The sequence below is a fragment of the Rhinolophus hipposideros genome (genome assembly GCF_964194185.1).
Source record: "Rhinolophus hipposideros genome assembly, chromosome: 13".
Classification (NCBI taxonomy): Eukaryota; Metazoa; Chordata; class Mammalia; order Chiroptera; family Rhinolophidae; genus Rhinolophus; species Rhinolophus hipposideros.
Genome location: NC_138059.1, coordinates 49612170 through 49628216, shown reverse-complemented (window position 1 = coordinate 49628216; position 16047 = coordinate 49612170).

The following is a 16047-nucleotide window of genomic DNA, read 5'->3' as shown; positions in this document are numbered from 1 at the left end:
AGAAAGTTAAACTAAGGAAATGTGTTGGATATATGGAATGACAAGTTCTATCTCTATTACATTTAAGGAATCCTACTCTAGTTTTTATTTCTAAGAGTGAGAACCAGACTGCAAAGGGGGAGACTACCAATGCCATAGCTTTCAGCTTGGACCAGATTCAAGCATTGTGGTAATGATGAATACAATGATAAGTATTTATTTTTCTTGTTAATGGAAACCAAATCCTGAGAAACTTGGAATTGAAAGAGACTTTAGAAGTCATCCTATCCAGCTTTCTTTCTTGTGGGAAATACACTCAGAGATATCATCACAGACAACCACTTGGGCTCTCCCCACACATTTGTAGTGATAAGTTAGCATGTTTCATTTTTTAATATCTCATTGTTAGGACTTTCTTCCTTATGGCTGGCCAACATTTTCTTCTTTATGACCTATATTTATTGTCTTAATTGTTCCTTCTGATGTGAAACAGAATATAAAAGAAAAAGAAATACCTTACAATTCTGATAACCAAGTTTCCTAAAGATGTTTCCAAATGAGAATGGGCCAACTCATAATTAAAGCTACATTTGATTTTTTATTTTTTGGGGGGGCAGGGGTGTATGTTTTCTTCTTTACTCTAATCCCCATGAGGATTTTCAAATTCCCTATTCTATCTTCACTTTACATTTCTTCTTAATTCCTGGAGCGTTGATGCTGTGTCCTCTGGGACTCATGATCCATCATCAGCAACATTCTCTATCACTTGAACTTGTTTAAGCTATTGTCCTCACCCAGACCTGGTTTTCACCTGAAAATACTACATTCCCTGTAACTCTTCAGAAGTGATGGCCTTTTTTTCTTCAATGTTCATCAAAATAATGGGCTTAGAAGTGGGATAAGTGACCTCACCCCCACTCTCCACCATTGCTGCTTCTAGACCATTCTCCTCTCTCCCTAAAGAGCCACAGGTCTGCATCCTCTCCTATGGGCAGTCAGTTGGAAATCCCTTGGTCACTCCCCATCATTTCTTCAATATTTATCTCCTGGCTCAGAGCCACTCTTTTAAACACTACAGGTGATTTTTTTTTTCTGGGTGGTTTCAACATCCCCCAAATCATCGATGTCATAGATGATTACTTTCAAAAATGTAGCACTTTAATTTGCATTCCTCCCAGCCACTCACTCACACAGTTATGTCCCTGGCCAGTAACTACAAATGTTTCCTTGTCTCACCTTCAAGAATCTCTTCTGAGTACCACCACCTTTCCTCTTCAAGCAAGTCCTTCTAACTTTCCAATTCCAATATCCTTTGACTGTAGTGGGGGCTAAAAATCTTCTAACACCAGTTATCAAACTTTCAAATCACTTCCATATATACCACCCCAGCTCTGCCTCTCTCTTGCTTCATCTTACTCTCTTAGAAAAAAAATATTTGGTTAAAACTTTGGTAATAAATTTGCTTACATCCCTTTTTTGCCTATTTGCATCTGTACCAATGTGTCTGAATGTGCCTGGGTTATTTTCAACCAGGCTGACTGATCTCATTTTATATTCATGACCAGAAATCTCAGGCCTGATTCCACATTGACATTATGCTACATTTCCCTAATTTGTTCATGTTATAGTCTTTTATATTTGTCTCTTCAAACCCAACATCTCCTCCTCCATCCTCACTCTTAGTTGATGACATTTCACTAAGAAATTTGCAGTCCTCAGAAAAGAACTTGTGCAAGTTACCATCTACCCACCGACTAGTGACTGTAGCATACTCTTAGCTATCCTGCCAGAACTGTTACTGGTTCTATCAAAGGCCAACACTCCACTTTCACACTAGATTCCATTCGTTCTCACCAGTGCTAGGGCATCACAGCACTCCAGCAATTCTCCTACATCTATTTTTCCCTTTCTCCCCAGAAGCATAAAAACCTATCATCTCTCTCTCTTTTATAATAGTTTCAGAAACCTTTTTGACTACTCTTCTTTCATCTTCTGCCATATTGCTCTGCTTTTCTTTTCAACAGCGCTCCTCAAAAGACTTGTTGGTCCTTCCTAGAACCAATACCTCTCTTCGTCTTTCAGGATTTTGCCCTAGAGTTAACAATGACTTTAATATTGATACGCCCAGTAGTCAAGTCTCAGTTTTCCCTTTACTTGAATTATCAGCAGTATTTATATAGTTAATCTCACCTTCCTTGATGAATTATTTTCATTATCACTGACTTCTAGATATTTATTTTTATTTTTTTTAAACTATGTTTCCACTTCACAGCCATCTCCTGGTTTTCTTCCTGTCCCACTGACTCCTACTTCTCAGTTTCCTTTGCTCATTCTGTGATCAGTGAATTTTTGGGTGTTCTAGGCCACACCCTGAGTCATCTCAAAATCAGTGTTTTGACTTTGAATGTAATCATTGCATTGACAATTCTCATATCTCCAACTTTCCATAATCTCTAGACATGTGCAAGGTCAAACTTCCTTCTCAACATCTTTGTTTCAATGTCCAATAGATACCTCAATCAAGACATGCCAAATATGAGCTGCTTATCGTCCCCCTCAGCATGCTTCTCTCCATTTTCCTTCAGTTTATGGCAGCTCTATCCATCCTGTTGTCAAATCAAAAAAATTTGGAATCTTCCTTGACTTCTTTCTCTTATGTTCCCCATCAGCAAATCATTGATTCTAACTTCAGAATATATCCAGACCGTGACCACTTCTCATTGTGTCTATCACTAATGCCTTGATCCAAGCTACAATCACCTCTTGACTAGATGAGAGCCTGTTACTTGGTCTTCCTGCTTCTACCCTTGTTTTCTTATGCACTTGCCACAATCCAGTAGCCAGAATACTTGTTTAAAAAATACTTGTTAAAAAAATGTTACTCACCTATTCAAACCCCTCCATTTCTTTGGGAGTGAAGACCGATTCCTTGCAATCCAAGGTCTTAGATAATCCACCCTATCAGACATACTGTGTTCTCAGGGTCTCTACATTTGCTGTTTCCTATATAGCAGATGCTGTAGGAAATCCACCCTTATCCCATGACCCACCTGAGGGCACCTACAACTTTGGAATACACAGACAAGAGATTTGTTCCTCAAGCACTTGAGTTTCTCTGCCTACACACAGCAGGGCAGAAGGGACCTGCCTTTAATGAGGGAAGGCAGTATCTCAGCTTTCTCATCCCCGGGTAGGGCTATTCTCAGGTATGTTTCTCTCAATCTCTAGAGGTCTCCAGTGGGGTTGAACCTCAGTTGCCCACAGGGGTAAGCTAGTCATCAGCACACACTTTATTTTTCTATTGTAAGCTACTATATGATTAGAATTTTTAATGTTGAATCAACCTTTTATGACTGAAATTAACAACCCAATTTTGACATGACAAATTGCCTTTTATAGTACGTTATTAGATGAGTTTACTATTTTATTTAGGATTTTGTGTCTAATTTCACAAATAAGATTATCCTGAAACTTTCTGTCTCCCACTGTTCTTTCCCCCCTGGTTTTAGTATCATTATTGTACTTAATTTCATAAAATTAATTGAAGAGTATCCCTTCTTTGTCTATTCTCTACATGAATTTGCGTATGATTGCAATCATCTGTTAATGCTGTGGTAAAATTTATTTGTTAAACCTTTTGGAACTGTTTGTTTTTCAGGGGAGAGTTTAATGTGTCATTTCAATTTAATTAAAGCTATGAGGCCATTTGAAATCCAGATAATCCTGAGTCAGGCTAATCATTCATATTTTTAGAGGAGTTTGTTTATCCAGTCTTAAATTATATTGGCATAAAGTTGTTCATAGTATTTACTTTCCTAATGCTTGTATGAGTATTTCTCCTTTCACATTTCTAATATTTTTATTTGTACTACTCTTCTTGATCTTTCTCACTTGAGTTTTCCCTTTTATAATTAGGTGTTATTTTTTTTAAAAGAATTTTGACTCTATTTAGCCCCTAAATTTTATTTCATTTTCATTTGCATTAATACCTGTTTATTATTTTCTTATCTTTACAATTACACTCTTTATTTTTCTAATTTCTTAAATTGGCTGTTTAGCTCATTACTTTTTAGATTTTCTTCTTTCTTAGGTAAAGTATACATACATTTAAAGCCTAAGGAGATAACATTTTCCATATCCCACAGGTTTTGATATCTCATATTTTCATCTTTCTGTGAGTGTTTTCTAATTGCCATGTGCTCAATGAGTTATACAGAAGTATTTTAAAATTTAAATTTCTAATGTTTGTTTTTCTTTCAAGTTACTTTTTGTTACTGATTTCTAACTTAATTACCTTATGCTTATGAATGTGGTCTGTATGATATTAATTATTTGAAATTTATTTTTTAGTATATCATCGTTATCATAATTTTCTATGTATGTTTTTATTTATTTTTTCTTTTTTGTTTTTTTCTTTTTATTAAATTTATTGGAATGACATTATTTAGTAGAATTATATAGATTTAAAGTGTACAATTCTATAATACATCATCTATATATTGCATTATGTGTTCACCACCCAGACTCAGTTCTCCTTCTATCACTATATATTTGACCCCCTTTACGCTTTTCTACCACCCCTCTGACCCTTCTTACTCTCTGGTAACCACTAAACTGTTGTCTATGTATGTTTTAAAGAATGGGTTCTATATATGTCCCATGGCTCAAATTTGGGAATTGTTATAATCATCTACAGCATTACTGATCTTTGTCTGCTTTATCAATCAGCTACTGAAAGAGTTAGTTTAAACTCCACATTGTGATAGTAGATTTGTCGATTTTTATTAAAATTCTTTTAATTTTTGCTTTACATATTTTGAAGCTATGCTAATTGGATGCTTACAAGTCCAGATTGTTATATGTTCCTGATAAACTAAATTTTTGTTATTATATGATAAAGATAGATCTGATGATTATTTATCTTTGCTCTGTTTTTCTTTTTCTTTTTCTTCTTTTCTTCCTTATTTTGAATAAATATTTTTTCTTCAATAAATACTTCATTCTTTTAGTAGTTACCCTAGAATCTTTCACATATATGTTCTACATAATAAGTTTAAAATTAATCAATACTTTCACCCTCCATCAGACAATATAGCCATAGACTTCTTTAAATCAAACCAATCCCTCCTGACTCCTATTTTTTTGAACCATAATTTAATGGTTTTTCTCCCAATTAGATATTATTATTATTATGCTTTATAGAGTTAGTGTTTGTTTAGTTTGCCCACATGTTAACCCATCTTCTTTATTAGTGCTTTTGCATGTCAGACTTTTATTTGGATGATTTCTGTTTTCCTGAAGTACATTATTTAAAGACTCCTTATGGGAGAGCCTATTTGTAGTAAAGTCTTTCAATTTGTACTTGAAAATGATTTTCTTTTCCTTCATTTTTGAAGATAGAATTTCTCATGCTACATAGTTAGCTTGGTGGTAATTTTCTCTTACTTTCTCTTAGCCTTTGGAAATACTGACTCCTGGCTTCCTTTTTTGTTGTGAAGAAGGTTTCTAGCAGTTTACTGCACTTCCTTTCAAGCAATCTCCAATTGTTTTCCAAATCTTCTTGTTTATTTATTAAATATTCTACATTTTCACAATCATGTATGCAAGTGTACAGTTTGTTTTATTTATTCTGACTGGAATTCAGAAATATAAGGAATTTTTCATCCAATTTCTCTTTGAATATAGCAGCACCCTGATTCTAATATTTCTTTTGAGATTGCTGTTTGATGTATGTTAGGCCTTCTCATTCTATTTTCAATGTCTGTTAATTGTTTCAGTGTTTTATCTTTTTTGTTACAGTCTGAGTAATTTCTTCAGATTCATTCAATTATGTCTAATCTGTTGCTTAGTCTACCCATTAAAGTTTTTACTTTGCTGTATTTTTTCATTGTTAGATGCTATGGTTATTTCTTTACCAATTATGCCTTGTCATTTTTTTATAGTTTCTTGTTCTTTAATCATAGATTAGGTATGTTCATTTATTGCTTTAATTATTCTAAATATATTATGTTTTATAGCCATTGTTTACACAAATGTCAATCTTTATGGGTCTGATACTGCTGTCTTTTTCTTCTATTTATTATTTCTGACTCATTTGTTTTATACTTTTAATTTAATTTCTTAATTGTTTTATTATTGTCTTTGACAAACCGTGCATTCAGTTGCTTTGGAGCCATATCGGTGGGGAGTCTCTGAGGATTGTTTAAAGGTCTGTTCCTTTGGGAAAGTTTTTGTTTGTTCCCACCAGGAGGCAACCCAAACCACTTTAACCTGAATTCTTAATTTGGCTTTTTCCAGGGTGCCACACAGTAGGTGGCTTCTAGTAACAAATCCACATGAGGGACTAATTCTTGTTATAAGTCATTATTATTGTTTGAAAGTAGAATTGCTCACAATGCATACCTAGGTTAGTGGTTATTTTCTTCTTTCACCCAAAGCCAGGTCCGAGGCAGGCAAATTTCTTTCAGTTCCCCTTGATATATGTTTTTTTCTAGTTAATCTTTTTATTATGGGTATTTCTTTCCATGGGTTTAGGCTTTCCAAGCAGTTGATGGTGGGGGCAGGTTTTATCTCCAAATCTGCTTCCCAAATTGCAGTTATAGTCTTTACCCCCACACGCTGCATGGCTAACTAAAGCCAAAGCTCCAGGGAACCAGGGATTGGCAGATATCTCCAATATGTCTGTCAGCATCCTCTCTTGCTCACATATATGTTATTTATTTATTTAACCATTTTGAGTATGTTTAAGAATATTCTGTATTTTTAATTTTTCCCCCAAAGGAAGATGTATTTGTTTTTTCATGCTATTTTCTAAAATTTTATTAAAATATAGTTAACATACAATATTATACTAGTTTTAGATGTACACAATAGTTATTTAACATTTATATATCTAGAGAAATGATCACCATGATAAAGCCCAACAGCCATCTGACACTGTACCATACTATCACAATATTATTGACTATATTCCATATGCTGTACATTATATCCCCATGACTTATTTGCTTATATCTAGAAATTTGAACCTCTTATTCTTCTTCACCTTTTCCACCCCTTTTTAAATTTTTCAAATACAGTTGATATTCAATAGTATATTATATTAATTTCAGGTGTAGAGTACAGTGATTAGACATTTGTATAATTTAAGAAGTGATCCCACTGACTAGTGTCATACCCACCTGGCACTATACATAGTTATTACCATATTATTGATGGTATTTTCTATGCTTTATTTTACATCCCTTGCACTATTTTGTAACTATCAATTTGTACTTCTTAATCCCTTCCCCTTTCTCACCCACTCCCAAATTCATCCGATCTGGCAACCGTGAAAACGTTCTCTATGAGTTTGTTTCTCTTTTGTTTGTTTGTTGTGTTCTTTAGATTCCACATATAAGTGAAATCACATCACAGCTGCCTTTCTCTGTCTGACAAACTCCACTCAGCACAATGCCCTTCGGATTCATCTATGCCACCACAAATGATGGCAAGAATGCGTTTCCTTCCTTGGGTGAGCAATGCTTCACTGTATATATGTACCATCTCCTCTTTATCCATTCATCTATCAATGGACTCCCAGGCTGCCTCCACATCTTGGCCATTGTAAACAGTGCTGCAAAGAACATAAAGATGCATATGCCCCCTGTACGTAGCATGTTGGCTTTCTCCTGATAAATACCCTGAAGTGGCATTACTGGGTCCTTCTTTGTCTCTTGTCATTTTAAGTCTTTGATTTAAAGTCATTTTGTATGGTATAAGTATTGCTATTCCAGTTCTGTTTGTTTATTTGTTTGTTTCTATTTCTATGAAATATCTTTTGCCCATGCCTTTACTATCAGTCTGTGTGTGTCTTTTGATCTGAAGTGAGTGTCTTGTAGGCAACAAGGGTCTTCTTTTTTTTTTCATCTTAAAGAAGTACTCCTAAGATTCCTTATCCTTCTGGTTTGTTGTTGCATAACTCCTTTAGCTTTACCTTGCCTAGGAGAGCACTATACCTGTCCTTCCATTCTAAATGATAGCTTTGCTGGGTGGAATAATCTTGGTTATAGGTCCTTGGTTTTTATCGTTTTAAATATTTCCTGCCAATCCTTTCTGGTTTGCAAAGTTTCTCTTGAGAAATCAGCTGACAGTCTTGTGGGAGCTCCCTTGTAGGTAACTACTTTTCTCTTGCTTTGTTTTTAACCTTTGTCATTTTAAGATTCTTTGTCTATAACTTTTCGCATTTTAATTATGATGTGTCTTGGTGTGGGCCTTTTGGGGTTCATCTTGTTTGGAACTCTCGGCACTTCCTAGGCTTGCATATTTATTTCCTTCACCAGTTGAGGGAAGTTTTCTGTCTTCATTTCTTGAAATAAGTTTTCAGTTCCATTCTTTCTCTCTTCTCTTCTGGTACCCCTGTGATGTGGATGTTGGTACATTTCATGTTCTCCCAGAGGCCCCTTAACTATTCTCATTTTTTTGGATTCTTTTTCTTTTTGCTGTTCTGTTTGGGTGTACTCTGCTATCGTATCTTCTAAATTGCTAATATGATCCTCTGCTTTATCTATTCTACTGTTGATTCCTTCAGTTCTTCATTTCAGTTATTGCATTATTTATTTCTGACTGGTGCATTTTTATGTTTTCTATCTCCATTTTGATGTTTCCTATATCTTTGTTGAAGTTCTCCGTGAGATCACTGAGCATCCTATAACCAGTGTTTTGAATTCTGTCTTATAGATTGCTTGTTTCCATTTTATTTAGTTCTTTTTCTGGAGCTTTGTTTTGTTTGGGATATGTTTTCTTTTATTTGGGATATGTTTCTTTATCTCCTCATTTTGGCTGCCTTTCTGTGTTTTTTTCTATGTAGGGTTACTATACCTCCCAGTATTAGTAGAGTAGCCTTATGTAATATGTGTGTTGTGGGGCTCAGTGCACAGTCTCTCTGGTCACCTGAGCTGGGTACTTCAGGTGTGTCTCTTGTGTGGGTTGTGGGTTGTAGTTGAGCTTTTGTTGCTGTTTGACATCAGTGGGAGGAATTGCTTCTCAGACCAATTGGTTGTGAGGATTGGCCAGACTACAGTAGAGGAGCTGTTGTGCATGGGCTGACCCTACCTACGAAGCAGGATTCACTTTAGCAGAGGTCTGATACCTTCCCAGTATGTCCTTTGTGTGTGTCCTCCTTGGAGTTGGCCAGGTGATGCTCTTGCCTGGTCCAAAGCTGGCCTCTGGGTATGCCTGCCCCAGGGCCTCCTGGGAGGGGCCCCAACACAGGGCAAGTTCAGCTGCAGCCTGTACACTTCCCAGCAGCCACCTGGCATGAGCCACAAAACAATCCATAGATGGCTGCTGCCTGCACTAAGCTTGGAGATGCCCTAAGAGGCCAAGCCATGAACCAAGACTGACTGTTTCTAGTGCTGGGCTTAGTGCTGCTCATTCAGAGGTACAGGACACACTGAAGCCAGATCCTGTATGTTTGGGTTTTGTGAACCTTGAGATATTTTAGGAATGTCTGCAGCATGAGCCAACACAGGCTGTTCATACAGAAAAGCCTCTGGAAGCAGCTTAGGCTGGCCCAAAAGTTGGGTAGGGTTGAGTCTCAGGGCATCAGGTCGATTAAAGGCTGGGAGTGTGGAGGACTCAACAGAGGAGCTTCTGCCAGCTCCTCTGTCCGAGAGAAAACTGTCCCTCCAGCCCTTGCCCTGAAGGCAGACAACTCAGTTCTTCCCTGTAAGTCCCTTTCCAGCTGCTGCCTCAAGCACTGGAGCTCAGAGCAAGTGAGACTGTCACTGAGTAATCTGTGCATGGTCTCTTTAAGAGGAGTGCCTGGGCGTGCAGCTGCCCTTTGTCTCGCTCAGCCACATTCTCTGCTGGTTTCCACAGCCTGAAATTATGGGGACTTCTCTTTCCAGAAGTGAAACCCTGGGCTGGGGAGCTTGCTGTGGGCCTGTGACACCTTGATCCTTATGGGGGGGGACCTCCGCTGCTGAGATATCCCTCACATGCAGGTGTGGAACCAGCACTTTCTGTGTCTCTGTCCCTCAAGCTGGCTTCTTCTCTATGACCTTAGATGTAGGGCTTCAGTTCAGCTAGACTTTAGGTGATTCACAATGAAGGCTGTTCTGTAGTTTAGTTGTAATTTTGATGTGGTCAGCATTTACCTACTCTACCATCCTGACCAGATCTCTATTTTTAAAATACTATTGTCTCTAAATATTTCCAGCAAATGGAGTCTATATAATGCCTTCTCATCTTCTATGGAACGAAGAAAAAGGAAAAGAAAAACTCTTTCTCAGAACACTATGATACTAAGGGCAGTCATTATGCTCATTCCTGGGCAGAAATCACTTAGTTAATCTAAATTTCAACATTTAGATTAAAATCCATAGTCTCTATCTCAAAATAAGCAATCCAAAGTTTGTGGCTACCACAAGCATTAGTAGATGTTGTAGTGTTAATTGGCTAGGAAGTTTTGTCTACATAGTATCTTCACAAAATAATTAATATTATAATATTTTATGTATTTATATAATATTGTGCAAAACCTGATAGTGTGTTATGTTTACTTCAATAATGGCATTGTTATAAATTCTATGTGGTTGTCCAGGTAACAGAGAAAAGTAAGGGATGCAAGATAAAAATGGTCTCAAAAGCTCACTTTTTTCCTTCATGTGAAAATATATCTATCTCAGCAACAAATCCCCCCCAAAAAATAAGAATTTTAAAAGTAATCTTGAAGTTCAAGGATGACCTAAAATCCTTTTGTTATTTAATATTTCCTAAGTACTGCTAATTGTAAGGTTTTAATAACCTACTTGTTTTGTTTCTACTCTTAAAGTTTTAATTAGCTAGTATGAACCTTGATGAATAAATACACTATTTTATGTTTATCATGTTTTAAAAGGCATATTCATAATTGCTTCAAATTTTCTATGGGGTGAGGTACAGTATATATAATCAAAACCACAAACATAGATAAATGATATTTAACAAATTTCTTCTGAAGTCTAAGAATGTCATGAGATGAGAGACATTCTTTCCTTGGTTTGAAATCTCAACGTTGTGGAGATTTTAATGTTGAGGAAAAGTATTATATTCTGGAAAGCTGAGGAAAATACTATATTCTGCTGTTCTGGGTATTATTTTATTTTAGGACAAAAAAAATCCATGATTTCCATGATTTGGGGGTCTTAAAGCAGGAGAGGACCTGTGCTGGTTTGTGACATCGTCAAGAAATAGTGCTCAGGATGAGCAGGGACATAATCTAATGAGTGTTTTCTCCTGGTCTCCCTTTTTTATGCCCAGACATTTTTAGGCCACTCTTTGAGGTAGTGCTCAGCCCAAACTACCTTATTACCCTCATTTATCCTCAGACATTCTCTGATCTAAAATGTATCAAATACAACTGAAACATAAGGGATTTTATAGCTTTGAGCATAATTTGGTGAAGTAATTATTTGTTTTCTACTCTCAAAATAGATTATTTAATTTCCTGAAGATTTAGAAAGTATGGAGTTGGTTTTATTAACAGTGACTGAGCTGGTCACTTGTATAGAGTGGTTGGTGCAGATTTTCAGAGGGAACTTGCAGGAGGGACCAAGAGAAGAAATGGATTCCTTGCCTGAGGCAAGTGTTTGCTTCCTGCCACAAAGTATAGGATCCTGGAATGTCAATCATAATTTATCTAAATTAATTGGGAAAATAACTTTCTTTTGGAGTTTCTTGGAGGACGTCATGTTCAGGAGTGTTTGTGTGTGTGTGTGTGTGTGTGTGTGTGTGTGTGTGTGTGTGTGTGTGTGTGTGTTTATTTTTTTCCTGGAATCATGCATCCGTAGAGAAGTGCTTCTCACATTTATTTCTTGCAACATTGGTGGGCTCTGACCTTGTAAATTTTAGAGACTTCCAGATTTTTCTTTCATCTTACTTATGTGGTCTGGGCATGAGAGGCACTGTGCTACTGTGCTATGAAAAATATGTTCACACCAGTAAGTAATTTGCTGAGGAATAGGGTCTACCGCTTTTATCAGCTTCACAAAATTGTTTGTGATACATCCCCGTTAAAAAATATTAAATGATTTATTAAAACAGTCTATCTTACAGAGAAGTCTGCTTAGTTTCTATAAATTATAGCATATTTTATATAATTCTGCCAACTTTTTAGTTACAAGTATAATAATTTACCACAGATAAATATCAACTTGCATTGTACTTGCATGGCAGTGATGAAGAAATTATTATTGCTTGGATCTTCAATGATAATGTATTAAATTTGGCAAAGCTTAATGATATGACACACCAAATGCACTGAGACAAAATTGCTTCAAAGTTGATAAACTGAGACAAATGAATTTAAACTTGAAGTGAACTTTAACAAAAGTCATCCATCTCATTTTCATTATAATTTACTCTTTAAAAGGACATAAGAGACAACACTATACTCTAGATAGTAGAAGACAGTGCACAATCGCTATTCACCAGGTTGAAAAGCTTTTGTTTACTTAATATAGTTTCCAGGTTCAGTAGTCAGTGTTATTTTAAGTTTTTACTTGTATTTGTGAAAAAGATATAGAAATATCCCTCATTAAATTATTTTTAAGTATTTTAATTTAGATTTTTATCAGTTAATATTTAGAATTTTGACTATATATTGTATAGAAACCAAATCTACCTATATAAGCAACTTTTTAATCTGGAAGAATAAGTAACACTTTTATTAAAAGACCATCAAAATTAAAATGTTTTAAAGCTCTGTACATGGGTTGGCAGAATATAAAAAATAAACAATTTTCTATGTATTTCATATAGTTAGACAAATAAATATGTAAATTTAAACAAAATTTTTTTCTTTCATAAACAAATAGTTTTCTATGAATTCAAAAATTTGGGAAAATAGAAAATAATACACCACTTATTAAAGTATGAAATTAATTGAACCATTTTTTACAGAATTCAAAACATGACTGTAGGTCTAGACAAGTTTTAAAAATTGGATTATTTGTGTTTTTTTTTTTTTTTTATTCATTAGTTTCAGGTGTACAAGACAAGGTAATATTTAAACGTTCATCATTTATATCCCTCACACTGTGAACCCCCCTTCCCCCATCCACTATCCCTCCGACCTCACACCGAGCCATCACATTGTATATATATAAAATTATAGTTGGCATTCATTAATGTTTAGCTTCTGGTGTACAATGCCATGATCAGGCATCCACAGTATCCCTGAGGTGATCTCCCAAATAGGATGCATGTCCATCGGATACCCAACAAAATCTTTACAACATTATTGAATAAGTTCCCCAAATTAATTTTCAAAAAATCATGAGGCCATCTTGTGGTTACCAGCTGCTTCCTAATCCCTTCACTTTTCCCCTTATCCCCACCCCCCCACCCATCTAACAACTCTCGTTTTTTTCTTTGTGTCCCTGAAACTGTTTCTGATTAGTTCATTCACATATTCTTTTCTTTAGATTCCGCATATAAGTGAGATCATATGGTACTTGTGTTTCTCTTTCTGACTTATTTCACTTAACATAATGTTCTCTAGATCCATCCATGTTGCTAACCATCAGAGAAATGCAAATAAAAACCACAATGAGATACCACCTCACTCCAGTCAAAATGGCTATCATCAATAAATCAACAAACAACAAATGCTGGTGCGGATGTGGAGAAAAGGGAACGCTAGTACACTGTTGGTGGGATTGCAGATTAGTGCAGCCACTATGGAAAACAGTATGGAGGTATCTCAGGAATCTGAAAATGGAACTACCCTATGATCCAGTAATTCCACTCCTAGGCATCTACCCGGAGAAATCCAAAACTCCAATTCAAAAATCTGTATGCACTCCTATGTTTATTGCAGCACTTTACACAATAGCCAAGATATGGAAACAACCGAAATGCCCATCGGTAGATGACTGGATTAAGAAGCCATGGTACATTTATACAATGGAGTATTACGCAGCCATAAAGAAGAAAGACATCTTATCATTTGCAACAACGTGGATTATTTGTTAGTAGGATGTTTTTTTAAATTTATTTATTATATATCAAAACTATGTGCAACTAAAATGTAATACACTGTTGCCATAAGACAGAGAACTACTGTTTTTATTTTTTGTATTTATAATTAAGGTGTTTAATAAGATGGAGCAAGCAGGATCTTCCCCTCACTTCCTTTCCTCCATTTATTATATGTTATTGGAAATTATCTTTTTTTTTTGACAGAACAAAAAAGATTGTGTCACTGAAATACTATTCAACTCTTTTTTCATTCTATTTGTGTTATACTCATTAACGGAATTTTGCTTGAGAAAAGCTGATTTCCAAAAACTAAGTTTGTAGGTAAAGGACACATTTATTTCACATATATATTTTTTTATATATTTAACATGTATATGTATGTGTGTGTGTGTGTGTTTTACCTACATGTGTATTTCACATTTACCTTTTTTTATGTATTTTCTTCTAAAGGAAATCTGTATAGCCCATCAACATCAATCATGACATTTTAAGAGTGAATGTGTGTAAGTGGGATACTGCTTAGTGATTATGGCATTTGATATATTTCCATCTTATAATTTTAATTATTTTCAATGTGTCTACTAGCAGTTTAATTGCTCTTCTTTAGCTGCTATAAGAAAAGATGTCAAGTTATCTGGTTGAAGGTGAGAAGCATTATTTCTGTAGAGGCCTTCAATGTACAGAGGATACACAGATGCATCATGATTTAAAAGGAATTCACTTAAGAGAGTAGTGTCACTGGGTTATAGAACTGCTGAACTCATCTGAAGCATTGTGGAATAAAATATATGAGAAATATAATATTCATAATTAAGATTTTTAATGAATTGCCTTGTTAATCCATTCACTGTATGCATGTTGCAACATTTTCTAGGCTTAATTAGTGTACTTGATGATTATGTTTATTTTCTGATGTACACACTGATTAAGCATTGTCCACACACTGGAGCTTGAAACAAGATCAGTCTATAAAGTAGTACCTAGTTATCTAACTGGGGACTCAAAATGCAAATAGATCAACTTATGTAAAATTAAATTAGTTCTAATAGAACCCATTTTGCCTGAGCAGCTGGTGTCACATTATAAACAGTGTTCTCTTGTTATAAGAAATAAAGGGCTTCTGTTGACAGATCCTTACATCCTTTTAAGCTTAAAAAACTGAATGCATACAATGTTCTAGTTGAACTGCAACTCTTAGACACAAGAAATCATGAAGTGTTTTCAGTTAACTCATTCTATTGCGCTTAAGAAATACAAGTCATTATGACATTATGGCATTTGAGGAAGTGAGTGCCAGATTTCAAAATGCTTTTCATCAAAACCTCCTGTTTTTAGTCACTTACAACTTTTATGAATTTTCTTCTATTATGTCATATACATAAAATATTCTTATATTAAAAAAATTCATTGAATACTTTTGTCTTAATTTGCAAACACTTTAGGCACATTCTTTTTACTCCCCACCATTTGATGGCTAGATTTATAAAGTTAAATTTAGCACTGAAGAAGTTGATAGACTAAAAATTTATTTGAAACACATTTAAGAAAGCATTTGTTCAACATTTGTATAAAAGCACAGGATTTGTAAAAAAGATAGTGCCTGTTCTCAGGGAGATGACGACTTAATTGGAAATATGTCAGGAAAGAATATAAATGATAAAATAGTAGACTGAGTGTCATTTGGAACTATTAATAGTGCACTGGTGGAAAACAGAGAAACTAAAAGGGAAATATTGTTACAAACTACATGATTTTTTTAAATTAAAGTTTATTGGGGTGACAATTGTTAGTAAAGTTACAAAGATTTCAGGCGTACAATTCTGTAATACATCACCTATATATCACATTGTGTGGTCACCACCCAGAGTCAGTTCTCTTTCCATCACTAAATATTTCCATCACTAAATACCTCTTTACCCTCATCTACCACCTCCTTCCTCCTTTATAAACTATATGATTTTTGTAAGATCTGTTTCCTGCAAAAACCTTAGAAGTCGTGAATCCATAAGCTTTAAGGGGTCAAGAGGTTGAGGAAAAGATATTAAGTGGTAGTACTGAGTATTC